The sequence below is a fragment of the Lithobates pipiens genome, unplaced genomic scaffold (genome assembly GCF_037356315.1).
Source record: "Lithobates pipiens isolate NorthernLeopardFrog02 unplaced genomic scaffold, aLitPip1_a1.2 Scaffold_23, whole genome shotgun sequence".
NCBI classification, from domain to species: Eukaryota; Metazoa; Chordata; class Amphibia; order Anura; family Ranidae; genus Lithobates; species Lithobates pipiens.
Window position 1 is genome coordinate 3,929,037 of NW_027507785.1, and position 19,727 is coordinate 3,948,763.

The following is a 19,727-nucleotide window of genomic DNA, read 5'->3' on the forward strand; positions in this document are numbered from 1 at the left end:
ATCCACTGCCCTACGGACGCCGTCCTCTGCCCTACTGACACCATCCACTGCCCTACTGACACCTTCCACTGATTTACTGACACTGTCCACTGCCCTACTGACACCGTCCACTGCCCTACTGACACCTTCCACTGCTCTACTGACACCTTCCACTGCTCTACTGACACCACCCACAGCCCTACTGACACCTTCCACTGCTCTACTGACACCGTCCACTGCCCTACTGACACGTCCACTGCTCTACTGACACCATCCACTGCTCTATTGACACCATCCACTGCCCTACTAAGATCATCCACTGCCCTACGGACGCCGTCCTCTGCCCTACTGACACCATCCACTGCCCTACTGACACCTTCCACTGCTTTGCTGACACTGTCCACTGCCCTACTGACACCGTCCACTGCCCTACTGACACGTCCACTGCCCTACTGACACCTTCCACTGCTTTACTGACACCGTCCACTGCCCTACTGACACCGTCCACTGCTCTACTGACACCATTCACTGACCTACTGACACCGTCCACTGCTCTACTGACACTGTCCACTGCCCTACTGACACTGTCCTCTGCCGTACTGACACGTTCACTGCCCTACTGACACATCCACTGCCCTACTGACACCATCCACTGCCCTACTGACACCTTCCACTGCTTTACTGACACCGTCCACTGCCCTACTGACACCATCCACTGCTCTACTGACACACCGTCCTCTGCCGTACTGACACGTCCACTGCTCTACTGACACCATCCTCTGCCCTACTGACACCATCCACTGCCCTACTGACACTGTCCTCTGCCGTACTGACACGTTCACTGCCCTACTGACACATCCACTGCCCTACTGACACCATCCACTGCCCAACTGACACCTTCCACTGCTTTACTGACACCGTCCACTGCCCTACTGACACCATCCACTGCTCTACTGAAACACCGTCCTCTGCCACACTGACACGTCCACTGCTCTACTGACACCATCCTCTGCCCTACTGACACCATCCTCTGCTCTACTGACACGTCCACTGACCTACTGACACCATCCACTGCCCTACTGACACCGTCCACTGCCCTACTGACATCATCCACTGCCCTACGGACACCGTCCTCTGCCCTACTGACACCTTCCACTGCTTTGCTGACACTGTCCACTGCCCTACTGACACCGTCCACTGCCCTACTGACACGTCCACTGCCCTACTGACACCTTCCACTGCTTTACTGACACCGTCCACTGCCCTACTGACACCGTCCACTGCTCTACTGACACCATTCACTGACCTACTGACACCTTCCACTGCTTTACTGACACCGTCCACTGCCCTACTGACACCATCCACTGCTCTACTGACACCATTCACTGCCCTACTGACACCGTCCTCTGCCGTACTGACACGTCCACTGCTCTACTGACACCATCCTCTGCCCTACTGACACCATCCTCTGCTCTACTGACACGTCCACTGCCCTACTGACACCATCCACTGCCCTACTGACACCGTCCACTGCCCTACTGACATCATCCACTGCCCTACGGACACCGTCCACTGCCCTACTGACACCTTCCACTGCTTTGCTGACACCGTCCACTGCCCTACTGACACCGTCCACTGCCCTACTGACACGTCCACTGCCCTACTGACACCTTCCACTGCTTTACTGACACCGTCCACTGCCCTACTGACACCGTCCACTGCTCTACTGACACCATTCACTGACCTACTGACACCGTCCACTGCTCTACTGACACTGTCCACTGCCCTACTGACACTGTCCTCTGCCGTACTGACACGTTCACTGCCCTACTGACACATCCACTGCCCTACTGACACCATCCACTGCCCTACTGACACCTTCCACTGCTTTACTGACACCGTCCACTGCCTTACTGACACCATCCACTGCTCTACTGACACCATTCACTGCCCTACTGACACCGTCCTCTGCCGTACTGACACGTCCACTGCTCTACTGACACCATCCTCTGCCCTACTGACACCATCCTCTGCTCTACTGACACGTCCACTGCCCTACTGACACCTTCCACTGCTTTGCTGACACTGTCCACTGCCCTACTGACACCGTCCACTGCCCTACTGACACGTCCACTGCCCTACTGACACCTTCCACTGCTTTACTGACACCGTCCACTGCTCTACTGACACCATCCACTGCCCTACTGACATCATCCACTGCCCTACGGACACCGTCCTCTGCCCTACTGACACCATCCCCTGCCCTACTTACACCCTCCTCTGCCCTACTGACACCGTCCACTGCCCTACTGACACCGTCCTCTGCTCTACTGACACCATCCTCTGCCCTACTGACACCATCCTCTGCTCTACTGACACGTCCACTGCCCTACTGACACCATCCACTGCCCTACTGACACCGTCCACTGCCCTACTGACATCATCCACTGCCCTACGGACACCGTCCTCTGCCCTACTGACACCTTCCACTGCTTTGCTGACACTGTCCACTGCCCTACTGACACCGTCCACTGCCCTACTGACACGTCCACTGCCCTACTGACACCTTCCACTGCTTTACTGACACTGTCCACTGCCCTACTGACACCGTCCACTGCTCTACTGACACCATTCACTGCCCTACTGACACCTTCCACTGCTTTACTGACACCGTCCACTGCCCTACTGACACCATCCACTGCTCTACTGACACCATTCACTGCCCTACTGACACCGTCCTCTGCCGTACTGACACGTCCACTGTTCTACTGACACCATCCTCTGCCCTACTGACACCATCCTCTGCTCTACTGACACGTCCACTGCCCTACTGACACCATCCACTGCCCTACTGACACCGTCCACTGCCCTACTGACATCATCGTCCACTGCTCTACTGACATTGTCCTCTGCTCTACTGAAAACCGTCCACTTCTCTACTGACACCATCCACTGAAAACCATCCACTGACATCGTGCACTGCTCTACTGACACCGTCCACTGCTCTGCTGATACCGTCCACTGCTCTACTGACACCATCCACTGAAAACCATCCACTGACACCGTGCACTGCTCTACTGACACCATGCACTGCCGTCCACATCCCTACTGACACCGTCCACTGCTTTACTGACACCATCCACTGCCCTACTGACACCGTCCTCTGCCCTACTGACACCGTCCACTGCCTTACTGACACCGTCCACTGCTCTACTGACACTGTCCACTCTTAATGCAATTTGGCCACAGCCACTTTTCACCGTAGCACACCTCATTGCTACTCTCTTTGGGTAACCCAAAAGGTGTCCAAGGTATTTTAAAACCCTATAGCGCGTACTACAAAAAATTTGCTGTGCGCCGTGAAAGTGTTCGGGTTTGGCTTGAAGAAAAGGTGGCAACCCTAATGTATGTGTGTGTGAGCATGCTTGTATGTGTGTGTGTGAGCATGCATGTGTGTGTGTGAGCATGCTTTTATGTGTGCGTGTGAGCATGCATGTATGTGTGTGTGTGTGCGTGTGAGCATGCATGTATGTGTGTGAGCATGCTTGTATGTGTGTGTGTGTGTGTGTGTGAGCATACGTGTGTGTGTATGTATGTGTGAGCATGCTTGTATGTGTGTGTGAGCATGCTTGTATGTATGTGTGTGTGTGAGCATGCTTGTATGTGTGTGTGTGTGTGTGTGAGCATGCTTGCATGTGTGTGTGTGAGCATGCTTGTGTGTGTGTGTGTATGCATGTGTGTGTGCGCATGTATATGAGTGTGCATGTATGTATGTATGTGAATGTGCATGTGTTTATCAGTGGCGGTGCATCCAAAAGGGCGCACAGGTACCGCCCCCTCTCTCCAGCCACCCCCTCTATGACCAAAGGATAGATTCATGCATAGCATAGCATGAATCTATCCATGGGGAACTGTGTCAAATGCTTTTGCAAAATCCAGATACACCACGTCTACGGGTCTTCCTTTATCCAGATACACCATGTCTACGGGCCTTCCTTTATCTAGATACACCATGTCTACGGGCCTTCCTTTATCCAGATACACCATGTCTACGGGCCTTCCTTTATCTAGATACACCCCGTCTACAGGCCTTCCTTTATCCAGATACACCATGTCTACGAGCCTTCTTTTATCTAGATACACCACGTCTACGGGCCTTCCTTTATCCAGATACACCACGTCTACGGGCCTTCCTTTATCCAGATACACCATGTCTACGGGCCTTCCTTTATCTAGATACACCCCGTCTACGGGCCTTCCTTTATCCAGATACACCATGTCTACGGGCCTTCCTTTATCTAGATACACCACGTCTACGGGCCTTCCTTTATCTAGATACACCATGTCTACGAGCCTTCCTTTATTTAGATACACCACGTCTACGGGCCTTCCTTTATCTAGATACACCACGTCTACGGGCCTTCCTTTATCCAGATACACCACGTCTACGGGCCTTCCTTTATCTAGATACACCACGTCTACCGGCCTTCCTTTATCCAGATACACCACATCTACGGGCCTTCCTTTATCTAGATACACCACGTCTACGGGCCTACCTTTATCCAGATACACCACGTCTACGAGCCTTCCTTTATCTAGATACACCACGTCTACGGGCCTTCCTTTATCTAGATACACCACGTCTACGGGCCTTCCTTTATCTAGATACACCATGTCTACAGGCCTTCCTTTATCTAGATACACCACTTTATCTAGATACACCATGTCTATGGGCCTTCCTTTATCCAGATACACCACGTCTATGGGCCTTCCTTTATCTAGATACACCACGTCTACGGGCCTTCCTTTATCTAGATACACCACGTCTACGGGCCTTCCTTTATCCAGATACACCATGTCTACGGGCCTTCCTTTATCTAGATACACCACGTCTATGGCCTTCCTTTATCCAGATACACCACATCTACGGGCCTTCCTTTATATAGATACACCATGTCTATGGGCCTTTCTTTATCCAGATACACCGTGTCTACGGGCCTTCCTTTATCTAGATACACCACATCTACGGGCCTTCCTTTATCCAGATACACAACGTCTACAGGCCTTCCTTTATCTAGATACACCACGTCTACTGGCCTTCCTTTATCTAGATACACCACGTCTACGGGCCTTCCTTTATATAGATACACCATGTCTACAGGCCTTCCTTTATCTAGATACACCACATCTACGGGTCTTCCTTTATCTAGATACACCATGTATATGGGCCTTCCTTTATCCAGATGCACCACGTCTATGGGACTTCCTTTATCTAGATACACCACGTCTACGGGCCTTCCTTTATCTAGATACACCATGTCTACAGGCCTTCCTTTATCTAGATACACCACGTCTACTGGCCTTCCTTTATCTAGGGTGGCAGCAGGCAGGTAAAGTCACCTGGTTGTATCCAGGATGGGAAATATGAGTGCCCTAGATTCAGGCTTTATGCAGACTTGTACAACTAGAGGGGAAGAGTTAATGAGCCCAGCTGAAGTAAGTGGGCTCATTAAGACCTCTACAAAAAACCCCAGCATGCTTAGGGAGATGCTCCATCCTGGAACCAGTTTTGTGTTGTATAGACTGGGGAGTGTGACACCTGTTCTGTGCGGTGAGTTAACGCCTGTGTGGCAAACCTCTACAACAGAGACAGGGACTGGTGCAGCACAAGGCTGCTCTCAGTTGTTAGACAGGGAATCTAAGTGTGTAATTAGAGGTCAAGCTGACCAGGATTTATTTTCATGTTTTATTTTTGTTTTGCTGTTATATGTTTCACTGCATGTAGCATAAATAAACCGCATCTTTTGTTTTTTTGCACCTACAACGCTGTCTGCTGTGCCTGATTTTGTGTTGTGAACCCATCCAGGGGGTCACACACACCCGCTGCCGAGCTAACCCCTCACAGTTGGTGGAGAATTTTGGCAGTTTTTTTTATTTTTTTTGTTAAGGCCAGCATGGAGGAGATACTGAGACAGCTGGCTCTAGCAAATGCAAATCAGCAGCAAACAAATACAGGTTTACAAAAGAGCCTTGCAGCCCAGCAGCAGACGAATGCAACTTTGCAGCAGAGTCTGGAAGCTCAGCAGAAGGCTCACCAGCAGAGTCTGGAAGCTCAGCAACAAGTCCAGCAGCAATCTGAAGCCCGCTTTATAGACCTGTTGCAGAAGCAAGAGCAGAGTTTTCAACAGCAAATAGAGACATTAATACAGCAACGTCCGCAGACCAATGAAGCAAGTGGTTACAATAATACCGCATCCTTTGGTGTGAGCCGTTTACTGACAAAAATGACTGGAGAGGATGATCCAGAGGTGTTTTTGACCACATTTGAAAGGACTGCTGAAAGGGAAAAGTGGCCTAAGGAGCAATGGGCTGGACTGGTGGCCCCTCTGTTAACTGGGGAATCGCAGAAAGCTTATTATGACCTAGAGCCTGACCAAGCAAAAGACTATGTGGTGCTAAAAACAGAAATATTGGCACGGCTGGGTGTTACCCTGGCCGTCCGGGCCCAGCGTGTGCATAATTGGACTTTTCAGGTTGGAAAACCACCCAGGTCTCAAATGTATGATCTCATTCACCTGAGCAGGAAGTGGCTGCAGCCAGAGATTTTGACCGCACCAAACATTGTGGAACGTGTGGTTATGGATCGTTTCCTGAGAGCTCTTCCTACTGCCATCCAAAAATGGGTAAGCCATGGAGATCCAGAAAATGCAGATAAACTTGTGGATCTGGTTGAGAGGTACTTGGCTACAGAGAACCTGACCACCTCTTCCAGGGACTCACGGACTTTCCACCCTAAGACCAGATCATTCCCAGTGGCGGGTAAGATGACTCCAAGGGGTGAGGGTGGAGAGAGTGAGAGAGTGGGAGTTCTACCTAAGGTCTGGCGGGAGCAGCCCAGGAAGCCCAGGCTGCAAGAGGCAGCGAAAAAGATTATTTGCTACCGCTGCCGCCAAGAGGGACATATTGCAGCCAATTGCCCCGTTGTGGATGAGCCTATGCAATGTGACTTTATAAGGGAGAGACGTCAGTCGCTGTTTGCGACAGTTGCATGCACTGCCATTCGGGGACCTGAGAAACATTTATTTAAAATGTGTATTAATGGTAGAAATGTTGATGTGTTGCTGGATTCAGGTAGCCTGGTAACATTGATAAAAGCTGAATTAGTTACTACAAAGTTCTCTGGGAAGAACAAGGTGGCTGTTATTTGTGTGCATGGGGACACCCGAGAGTATCCTGTAACTTCAGTGTTTTTTGAGACTCGCAAAGGTAACCTCTCTCATCAGGTGGGGTTAGTGTCTCACTTACCACATGATGCTATTGTGGGAAGGGATTTTCCAAAGTTCTGGGAACTCTGGGATTGTCCTGAGCCCCCCACTGGTGCCCCTATAAACCAGGAAGATGACCAGAATTCCTCTGGGAATGGTGAGGACTCTCCTGAATTTCCCTTGTCGGTATTGGCGGGGGAAACTCGAGAAACTGGGGAGGAGCCAATATCCTCAGATGAAAACATGCCGTCTGTGGAGTTTTCAGATCTTGAGGTTCACAGTGAAAATTTTGCCATAGAACAGTTAAAAGACCCCACCCTAATAAAGGCACGGGAAAATGTGGTGAAAATAGATGGCGAGTTAGTGAACCCAGATAAGACTTGCACTTATCCTTACTTCACTATGGAAAGGGACCTGCTGTATCGAGTGGCTCAAAGGGCAGAAGAAACCATTGAGCAACTTGTAGTGCCCAAACCTTACTGGAAGTTGGTGTTAGAATTGGCTCATGGGCACATTCTGGGAGGTCATCTGGGGACAGAGAAAACCAGAGAGAGGGTATTGCAGAGATTCTATTGGCCTGGGGTCATGAAGGAAATAGAAAATTATTGTTCCTCCTGCCCTGTGTGTCAGAAGTCGACACCTATGCCACATTTCCGTAAACCGCTGGTACCTCTTCCAATCATTGAGGTCCCCTTTGAAAGGATCGCAATGGATTTGGTAGGTCCGATAATGAAGTCCGCCAGGGGGCATCAGTACATTTTGGTTATATTGGACTATGCCACCCGTTATCCGGAAGCAATTCCTCTTTGAAATACCTCGGCCAAAACCATAGCCAAAGAGCTATCTCTTGTTTTTAGCCGCGTGGGTATTTGTAAGGAACTGCTTACGGACCAAGGTACACCCTTTATGTCCCGGGTTATGAAAGAATTATGCAAGCTGTACAAAGTGACGCAATTACGTACATATGTGTATCACCCCCAAACAGATGGGTTGGTTGAAAGATTCAACAAAACCCTAAAACAAATGTTAAAGAAGGTGGTGGATAGAGATGGAAAGAATTGGGACTGTCTAATACCCTATCTGATGTTTGCCATTAGGGAGGTACCCCAATCCTCTACAGGTTTCTCACCCTTCGAGTTGCTCTATGGGAGACACCCAAGAGGGCTGCTGGATATCGCCAAGGAAACTTGGGAAAATGAGAGTTCTCCTCACAGGAGTGTGATTGAGCATGTCGCCCTGATGCAAGATAGAATTGCACAGGTAATGGCAATCGTAAAGGAACATTTGACCCAAGCGCAGTTAGCACAGCAGAGAGTGTACAACCGTGGGGCCAAGACCCGTACTTTTTCCCCGGGGGATAGGGTCTTGGTGCTAGTCCTTACGGTTGAAAGCAAATTTCTGGGCAAATGGCAAGGTCCATACGAAGTAATTGAAAAAATTTGTGAGGTGAACTACAGGGTTAGACAGCCAGGAAGGCGAAAGCCGGAGCAGATCTATCACGTCAATCTGCTGAAAGCCTGGAGGGATGGGGAATCCCTAGTCGCAGAGACTTTGTCACAAGCACAGCCTGATTGCTTAGTTCCTGAGGTTGGAATAGCAGACACCTTATCTAAAGCCCAACAACAGGAGGTTAAAGAGTTTGTACTTCGTAACAAAGAGATTTTCTCTGAGCTGCCAGGACAAACATCTGGCGTAGAGCATGACATTATCACCCTGCCAGAAGAAAGAGTAAAACTAAAACCTTATAGAATACCAGAGGCCCGACGGGAGGCAATACGTGGGGAGGTTCAAAGGATGCTGGAATTGGGTGTGACAGAGGAGTCCCAGAGTGACTGGTCCAGTCCTATCGTACTAGTGCCCAAGCCTGATGGGAGCTGGCGGTTTTGTAACGATTTTCGACAATTGAATAAAGTTACAAAATTTGACACCTACCCCATGCCGCGTATAGATGAGTTGATTGACCGGCTGGGAACAGCCCGATATATGACAACTCTTGATCTCACCAAAGGGTATTGGCAAATTCCCCTGGCCGAGTTGGCCAAGGAGAAAACTGTGTTTGTAACCCCAGATGGGGCATTCCAAAAAAAAGAGAATGCCGTTTGGGTTACAGAATGAACCGGCAACATTCCAGCGGAAAATGGATAAGATTCTGAGGCCCATCAGAAATATGCTGCAGCTTACCTGAATGATGTGATTGTCCATAGCACAGACTGGGTCTCACATTTGCCAAAAGTACAAGCAGTCCTAGACTCTATCCGGGAAGCTGGGTTTACGACCAATCCAAAGAAGTGTACAATTGGACAGGAGGAGGCCAAATATCTTGGGTACACTATTGGGAGGGGGGTGATAAAACCCCAAGTCCAAATCGAGACCATACAGAGTTGGCCACATCCCAACAGCAAGAAACAGGTACGAGCCTTTCTGGGAATCGCTGGCTTTTATCGACGATTCATTCCCCATTTTGCTTCTCAGGCTGTGCCCCTCACCAACCTGACAAAAGGGAATGAGTCGGTCATGGTTAAATGGTCCCCAGAGGCTGAAGAAGCACTTCAGTCCTTAAAAACAGCCTTATGTAGCCAGCCAGTGTTGTACTCACCAGACTTCTCTAAGGACTTCGTTGTACAAACTGATGCATCAGACGTTGGGTTAGGAGCAGTGTTATCCCAGGTCTGGAACGGGGAAGAGCACCAAGTCATTTACCTCAGCAGGAAGTTGAAGTCCCATGAGGTAAATTACTCCACGATTGAGAAGGAATGTTTAGCAGTGAAGTGGGCTCTAGATTCCCTTCGGTACTATCTGCTAGGTAGGCACTTTGACCTGGTGACTGATCACGCTCCTTTAAAGTGGATGGCTCAAAACAAGGAGACCAATAGAAGGGTAAATAGGTGGTTCCTGGCCCTACAGGAATTTAACTTTACAGTCAAGCATCGCCCTGGTGTTAAAATGGGGAATGTGGATGCTTTGTCTCGGATACATGCGTGTCTGACTGCTTGTGTTACAACCCCAAGGTTGAAACAAGAGGGGGGGTATGTGGCAGCAGGCAGGTAAAGTCACCTGGTTGTATCCAGGATGGGAAATATGTGTGCCCTAGATTCAGGCTTTATGCAGACTTGTACAACTAGAGGGGAAGAGTTAATGAGCCCAGCTGAAGTAAGTGGGCTCATTAAGACCTCTACAAAAAACCCCAGCATGCTTAGGGAGATGCTCCATCCTGGAACCAGTTTTGTGTTGTATAGACTGGGGAGTGTGACACCCGTTCTGTGCGGTGAGTTAACGCCTGTGTGGCAAACCTCTACAACAGAGACAGGGACTGGTGCAGCACAAGGCTGCACTCAGTTGTTAGACAGGGAATCTAAGTGTGTAATTAGAGGTCAAGCTGACCAGGATTTATTTTCATGTTTGATTTTTGTTTGGCTGTTATATGTTTCACTGCATGTAGCATAAATAAACCACATCTTTTGTTTTTTTGCACCTACAACGCTGTCTGCTGTGCCTGATTTTGTGTTGTGAACCCATCCAGGGGGTCACACACACCCGCTGCCGAGCTAACCCCTCACAATATATATACACAATCTCCAACCTATATATAGATATCCACTGCATTCCAGTCTAGCCAAGCCTATATCTCACTGCTGGCCATTGCTGGTGTACGTTTTGAAAATAGCCTTTCAGGCAGGCAAGTGATTTGGTGAACTGCAGTGCATTAAATATATATACAGTCTCCAACATATACATACCCACTGCATTCTAATATAGCCAAGCCTATATCCGACTGCAGGTAGTTCCTGGTGTATGTTTCCAAATACACTTTCAGGCAGGCAGGCAAGTTATTCAGTGATCTGCAGTGCATAAAATTTATATTCTGTCTCCTACAGATATATCCACTGCATTCTAGTCTAGCCAAGCCTATACCAGTCTATAGGCCATTCCTGATGTACCTATTCAATGACACTTTCAGGCAGGCAGGCAGGCAGGTGATTCAGTGATCTGCAGTGCATAAAATATATATACATTCTCCTACATATATATCCACTGCATTCTAGTCTAGCCAAGCCTATACCAGACTGCAAGGCATTCCTGGTGTAATTTTTCTAGTAAAAATTAAGGTGGTGTTTTGCTAATCCAATGTTGCAGCATGTCTGAAGGGCCACCAAGGAAAGGCAGGCACTCACAGGCCACTAAAAGAGGGCAAGCAGGCTCTGTGTCTACAACCAACAGTGCTGGTCATAGACACGGGACATCCTCAGCACGTGACTGCGGGGCATGCTTGTCCTTTTTTTGACAGCTGGCCATGTGGAGTCACAACATGCAGAAGAGTTGGTACAGTGGATCACAAAGCTGTCCTCATCCTCCTCATCCTCTGTCCCCCAGGCTAAGACAAGTTTGGCTGCCAATGCAGCTGCCAAGGCGGCCTATTCCATCAGCTCAGTGGCATCAGTCACCACCATCATGTCACGAGGAGTCCCCCAAACTGTTTGACCACAGTGTCGGTTACATGTTGCAGGAGGATGCGTAGAGTTTTGAAGGCTTGGATGATGGTACCCAGGTTGAGGAGGGAGTGCCCAAGAAGGACAAGAAACTGGCAGTCATGTTCCCCCAGCTGCAGCATACTGCCAGGTTTGCTCCAGTGGTGAGGACGGAGGGGATGATGAGGTCACTGACTCTATGTGGGTGCCTGATATAAGAGAGGAGGAGGCGGCACATCTCCAACGAGGCAGGATGCCCTCCAGGGGCCAGCTTAAGGACAGCCAACCAACTATATCACACAGCAGAGCTCAGCAGGTACAGGGCGCTGCTGATTCCACATGTTTTTTCAAAAGTTCATTGGTGTGGGCCTTTTTTGAGATGTGTGTAGCAGATCGCACCGTTGCTGTTTCCAACATATGTCTGAAGCGTATCAAGTGTGGCCAAAACAGCAGCCGCTTGGGCACCACATGCTTGACCAGACATATGTCGAGCTCCCATGTATTCCATTGGCAACAGTACTTAAAAGACCCACACCAAAAAACAAGGCAGACGTCTCCTTGCTCCTCATCAGCTGGGATCTCCAATCCCACTATTCTTTCAGTCCTCTTAGAGACTTGCACTGAGAGAAATTAAGGTGTAGAATTAGGTGTCTCAAGCAATTGCAGGCTATCTGCTATTCCCCTACCCCAGTTGCTAAACTGTCAAAAGAAATTTGGTCCCAGCCATCCACATGCTCAGAGGCTGAATGCAAGTTTGGCTAAATTGCTAGCACTCCAACTGCTGCCTTTTCAGCTGGTAGAATCTAGTAGACTCTGCCCTGTTCCAGAATTTGTGGAAGGTGCATATTACCGCTGACTCATGGTCCAGCAGGCATAGACAGGGACGTTACCTTTCTTTCACAGATCACTGGGTAACCCTGCTGGCAGCTGGGAAGGATGCAGGGCAGGGTGCAGTAATGTTGGAGCTTGTTCCGCCACCACACCTCCAAAATGCTGGTAGTGGTGATTCTGCCAAACCTCTCTCCTCCACCCTCTCCTCTTCTTCTTCCTCTATGGCCTTTTCCTGTCCAGATTTTTCCTCTGAAACTAGCGGTGCTATGTAGGCATTCTAGGGGCTACGCAAGCACTCAGGCAAAAAGATGCCACGCGGTGCTTGAGTTGGTCTGCTTAGGGGACAGGAGCCACACTGGGACAGAGATTCTGGCAGCTCTGCAAGGGCAGGCTCATGTTTGGCTCATGTCCTTAATTTGGTGGTGCAGCAGTTCTAGTGCAGGTACGTGGGCTTACAGGATCTCCTGAGGTAGGCCAGGAAAGTCTGTGGGAATTTCCACCGGTCATATAATGCCAATGCTCGGCTGGCTGAACTTCAAAAAGAATACAACCTGCCCAAGAACCGCCTCATCTGTGACATGCCCACCAGGTGGAACTCAACATTGGCAATGCTGTAGTGGCTGCACACACAGCAGAGGGCCATCAATGAGTACCTGTGCGAGTATGGCACCAGGATAGGGTCAGGGGAGCTTGGCTTCTTTTCGCCACGCTAGTGTCTAATGATCGAGGATGCATGCACTGTCCTGTCACCATTTGAGGAGGCCATGAGGATGGTGAGCAGTGACAGTGCATGCATCAGTGATACTTTCCCTCTTGTCTTCCTGTTGGAGCACATGTTGTGTGGAATAATGGATGGGGCACTTGAGGCAGAACAGAGGAATAGGAGGACTTCCTTACCTCTCCAGGCCCCCTTTATCCAGACAGTATTCCTGCAGGCCCACCTATCACACAGGAAGAGGAATAGGAGGATTTGGTCAGCATGGAAGTGGAGCCTGACACTCAGCATCAGCAGCAGTCTTCAAGGGATAATTTTCAGTCCCCAGAAACCCATGGACTTGTATGTGGCAGTGAGGAGGTGACTGTGGATCATGTCGTCCTTAGTGACCCAGAGGACTCCGGACCAAATGCCTCAGCAAACCTACACTGCATGGCCTCCCTAATCCTGCAAAGCCTGCAAAAGTACCCTCAGATTGGTGGTATCAAGGAGAGGGATCAGTACTGGCTGGCAACCCTTCTTGATCCACGTTACAAAGGTAAGGTTGTGGAATTTATCTAGCCTTTACAGAGGAAGCAGAGGATAAAACATCTTCGGGAGGCCTTGCAGAAAGGTTTGTGCAATGCATTTCCAGAGCCTGGGAGGTTGCAATTTCCTGGTCCTTCAGGAAAACATGTTGCTGAGGCTTCGGTCAGTCACAGAAGCAATGGTGGAAAAGGTGGCCGTCTGACTGATGCATTCAGACAATTTTTTAGTCCGCAGCCCCAAGGTCTGATCGGTTCCAGCAACCATCACCAGCGTTTGATTTACATGGTGCAGGAATACCTTGGTGCAAGATCAGACTTGGAGACCTTTCCAACCAACATTCCATTGGGTTACTGGGTCTTGAGGATGGATCACTGGCCAGAGCTTGCACAGTATGCAATTGAGCTACTGTCCTGTCCTGCATACAGTGTTCTATCTAAACACACATTCCGTGCTGCTGGAGGCTTTTTAACCGATCACAGAGTGCACCTGTCCACAGACCCAGTTGATCGGCTTACCTTCATAAAAATGAATCAGTCTTGGATCACCAGCTACCATGCACCTGATGCTGATGTAACAGATTCATTTTTTATGAATGTGAGATCCCTTGAAGACTGCCTATGCTGATGCTAAGTGACTATCCTGTTATGCTGAGTGACTATCCTATTCCTCCTCAATGTTCATGCTGATAGCTTCTAAGAACATTTTTGGTTCTGGGCACCAGTGCCTAAAGCCCAATTTTTCTGCCTCTGTTTAACAGGAGCGTGTAATTACAATTTTTATCTGTAATTTTTTGCAGCAGGGCTCGTTCCTGCATTCAACTAGAGTATCTGTGAGGGGTTGTAGTTTTGTGGCACCAGCACCAGTGCCTAAAGCACATGTGTTCTGTCTCTGTTTAACAGGGGCATGTGATTACAATTCTTGATATAATATTTCACAACAGGGACTGTTCCAGCACCCACCAAGAGTAACTGTGAGGGCTTACAGTGTTCTGATACCACCAACACCTAAGGCACAAATGTATGCATTGTATATAGGGCAGGCCGTATAGTATATACAAGCGGTCCCCTACTTTCAAACATCTGACTGAGGCTGGGTTCACACTGCTGCATTGCGAATTTACCACAAATTTACCACGATTGCGTTTAAAAATTTGCCTTACGAATTCTTCATGTGTCCTTGCGAATTTAGTGCGACTGTCATGCGAATTACAAAATACATTGCGAATTGTGAATGGAAGTGGGAGTGAAATGCGATTATATGACTGTCCAATAGTGTCAAGTAATTATTCTGACATAAAAAAGAGCTGTGTCACTTCCTGTTCTCTTCCTGGTGTTTGTGTAGTGTGTGGAGAAGAGTGGAGAAGAGCGTTTGTGTAGTGTGTCAGCATGTATCAGCAATCATTACCTTTACTTATGACAGCAGTAGTATCTGCTACTGCTGCTGTCATGTTAAAGAAAAAAGCCAGGTTGAGGAGGATGATGCTGACACGTCAAAGATTCTGGGTTCACCCTGTTTTTTTACTACACCCATATGTCTGTGAGCAGGTGAGTAAAATTCCTTCTACAACCCTACCTACCTCCTCACTGTTTCTCTCCCCCGCTATACCTAACCAAAACCCTAACCCTAACCAGTATCCTAACCCTAACCCTAACCTGAATCCTAACCCTAACCCTAACTGGAATTCTAGCCCTAACCCTAATCTGAACAATAATTGGAAGGGTTCAGATAAGGGTTCAGATTAGAGTTACGGTTAAGATTAGGGATAGGGTTCTGATTAGGGTTAAGATTAGGGTTGAGATTTGGGTTACAGTTAAGATTAGGGTTCAGATTAGGGTTAGGGTTCAGATTAGGGTTCAGATTAGGGTTAGGATTAGGGTTCAGATTAGGGTTACAGTTCAGATTAGGGTTCAGATTAGGGTTAGGATTGAGATTAGGGTTCAGATTAGGATTAGGGTTCAGATTAGGTTTCAGATTAGGATTAGGGTTCTGATTAGGGTTCAGATTACGGTTTGTATTAGGATAAGGGTTCAGATTAGGGTTCAGATTAAAATTAGGGTTAGGATTAGGGTTCAGATTAGGGTTCAGATTAGGGTAAGTGTCCAGATTAGAGTTCAGATTAGGGTTAGGGTTCAGATTAGGTTTCAGATTAGGGTTAGGGATCAGATTAGGGTTCAGATTCGGGTTCATATTAGGATTAGGGTTCATATTAGGGTTCATATTAGGATTAGGGTTCAGATTCGGGTTCATATTAGGATTAGGGTTCAGATTAGGGTTCATATTAGGGTTCAGATTAGGATTAGGGTTCAGATTAGGGTTCAGATTAAAATTAGGGTTCTGATTAGGGTTCAGATTATGGTTCATATTAGGATTAGGGTTCATATTAGAGTTCAGATTAGGGATAGGGTTCATATTAGGGTTCAGATTAGGGTTAGAGTCCAGATTAGGGTTCAGATCAGGGTCCAGATTAGGATTATAGTTCAGATTAGGGTTCAGTTTAGGGTTCAGATTAGGGTTAGGATTAGGGTTTAGAATAGGGTTCAGATTAGGTTAGTGTCCAGATTAGGGTTCAGATTAGGTTTAGGGTTCAGATTAGGGTTCAGGTTAAGGTTAGAGTTCAGATTAGGGTTCAGTTTAGGGTTCAGATTAGGGTTAGGATTAAGGTTTAGATTAGGGTTCAGATTAGGTTAGTGTCCAGATTAGGGTTCAGATTAGGGTTAGGGTTCAGATTAGGGCTCAGTTTAGCGTTCTGATTAGGGTTAGGATTAGGGTTCAGATTAGGATTCAGATTAGGATTAGGGTTCAGATTAGGGTTCAGATTAGGGTTCAGATTAGAGATAGGGTTCATATTAGGGTTCAGATTAGGGTTAGGGTCAAGATTAGGGTTCAGATCAGGGTCCAGATTAGAGATAGGGTTCATATTAGGGTTCAGATTAGGGTTAGGGTCCAGATTAGGGTTCAGATCAGGGTCCAGATTAGGATTATAGTTCAGATTAGGGTCAGTTTAGGGTTCAGATTAGGGTTAGGATTAGGGTTTAGATTAGGGTTCAGATTAGGTTAGTGTCCAGATAAGGGTTCAGATTAGGTTTAGGGTTCAGATTAGGGTTTAGTTTAGGGTTCAGATTAGGGTTCAGGTTAGGCTTAGAGTTCAGATTAGGGTTCAGATTAGGGTTCAGTTTAGGGTTCAGATTAGGGTTAGGATTAGGGTTTAGATTAGGGTTCAGATTAGGTTAGTGTCCAGATTAGGGTTCAGATTAGGGTTAGGGTTCAGATTAGGGCTCAGTTTAGGGTTCTGATTAGGCTTAGGATTAGGGTTCAGATTAGGATTAGGGTTCAGATTAGGAATAGGGTTCAGATTAGGGTTCAGATTAGGATTAGGGTTCAGATTAGGGTTCAGATTAGGAATAGGGTTCAGATTAGGGTTCAGATTAGGGTTAGGGTCCAGATTAGGGTTCAGATTAGGGTCCAGATTATAGTTCAGATTAGGGTTAGGATTCAGTTTAGGGTTCAGTTTAGGGTTAGGGTTCAGATTAGGGTTAGGGTTAAGATTAGGGTTTAGATTAGGGTTCAGATTAGGTTAGTGTCCAGATTAGGGTTCAGATTAGGAATAGGGTTCAGATTAGGGTTCAGATTAGGGTTAGGGTCCAGATTAGGATTCAGATTAGGGCCCAGATTAGGATTATAGTTCAGATTAGGGTTCAGATTAGGGTTTGGATTCAGTTTAGGGTTCAGATTAGGGTTAGGGTTAAGATTAGGGTTTAGATTAGGGTTCAGATTAGGTTAGTGTCCAGATTAGGGTTCAGATTAGGGTCCAGATTAGGATTATAGTTCAGATTAGGGTTCAGAATAGGGTTAGGGTTCAGATTAGGGTTCAGATAAGGATTCAGTTTAGGGTTCAGATTAGGGTTAGGGTTCAGATTAGGGTTCAGATAAGGATTCAGTTTAGGGTTCAGATTAGGGTTAGGGTTAAGATTAGGGTTTAGATTAGGGTTCAGATTAGGTTAATGTCCAGATTAGGGTTCAGATTAGGGTCCAGATTAGGATTATAGTTTGGAAGAGGGTTCAGATTAGGGTTAGGGTTCAGATTAGGGTTCAGATTAAGGTTCAGTTTAGGGTTCAGATTAGGGTTAGGATTAGGGTTCAGATTAGAGTTCAGATTAGGGTTAGGGGTTCTGATTAGGTTTCAGATTAGGGTTAGGGATCAGATTAGGGTTCAGATTAGGGTTTAGTTTCATGTTCAGATTAAGGTTAGGGCTAGGATTAGGGTTCAGAATAGGGTTCAGATTAGGGTTAGTGTCAAGATTAGGGTTCAGATTAGGGTTAGGGTTCAGATTAGGGTTTAGATTAGTGTTTGGGTTTGGATTAGGATTAGGGTTTGGGTTCAGATTAGGGCTCAGATTAGGATTAGGGTTCATATTAGCACTCAGATTAGGCTTAGGGTTCAGATGCGGATTAGGGTTCAGGAATGCTAACCCTAACCCTAATCAGAATCCCAACCCTAACTGGAATGCTAACTCAAATCCTAACAGGAATGGAAACCCTAACTGTAACCCTAAACCTAATTGAAATGCTAACCTTAACTGGAATGGGAACCCTAACAAGAACCCTAGCCCTAACTGGAATGCTAACCCTAAGCCTAACTGGAACCCTAACCCTAGCTGGAATGGGAACCCTAACCGGAACCCTAACCAGATAGGGTTACAGTTGGAGTAGGGATTAGGGTGAGTGTTTGGATTAGGGTTAGGGAATCATTAGGGTTAGGCTTGGGATTAGAGTTAGGTTTAGAGTTAGAGTTTAATATTAGGGTTCTGGTTAGGGTTAGGGTTAGGGTTGGTGTTAAGGTTTGGAATTGCAGTTAGGGTTATTTCTCTCTCCACAATACATTATATACATATATCCTATCTATCCTCCCTTACACTCTATTTTTTATATGATTAATCTTCCAGCATTTATGTACTCACAACGCTTTTTTGCATATATAACTTTATCAGCTTTGATGAATTGCTACGGCTGACCAACAGCTATTTAGAACACCAGAATACCAACTTCAGGATGAGTGTTGAACCAGCACAGAGATTACTGGTCACCTTAAGATAACTTAACTTTGGATATTATATGTCATATTACAGATATAGTTTATAATATTAGAGTAAAAAGGAAACCACTGTTAAGTTATTTTTTATTTATTTTTTAAGACAAATCAAATTAAGCCAAAATAGGCCCTTCAAACAATCTATTAACAATAACTTATGAAACAAACACAAACCATCAAAAATAAGATACGACATTGGTAATGAAATATTAACATAAATAACCAACCAAAAAGTACAACAGTATTTTATTCATAGATTATAAAAACTCTGTGAACCCTTTTCTAAAATATTTGTCATGTTGTTGGAACTCGGCCCAGGAACCTCCCAATAATTTGTTATTGGAGCACTCACGTAAGTTTGGGGTCTGGTTTGGGTGCCATAATGGGACTTATAATGAGGTAAAGTGGGTTCCATTCGAGGCATTTTAGAGGCCACTTGATGATTTTGGGTGGAATAGTAGTTGCCGCTCCGGGATTCACTTGAAGTTTGTACCATAGGTATATTGGTTGGTCTGGTGAATTCTGAATTGGAGGGGGGCATTGGTGGAGTGTTATTGTATTGTCTGACAGGGGGGGGAAATCACAGCTGGAATAGGAGAAGGAATGGGATGTGGGATGCCAGAAGTTTTAATTCCGTATATGCTTTCTGCTGTATAAAAGCTCGAAGGGTCAGGATTTAGGGTGCTTTGGGGTGGAGGTGGATGGCTGGCTACTACCTGATCATGTGTTGGATCTACGGAGGGCAGCTGTCTTTGAACACTGAAGGAGTGTATACATTCCTGGACAGCCATTCTCATAGCATAATAATTTTCGTGGGGTACCTCTTTGACTAACGGAAGCAAACTCCTGATGAA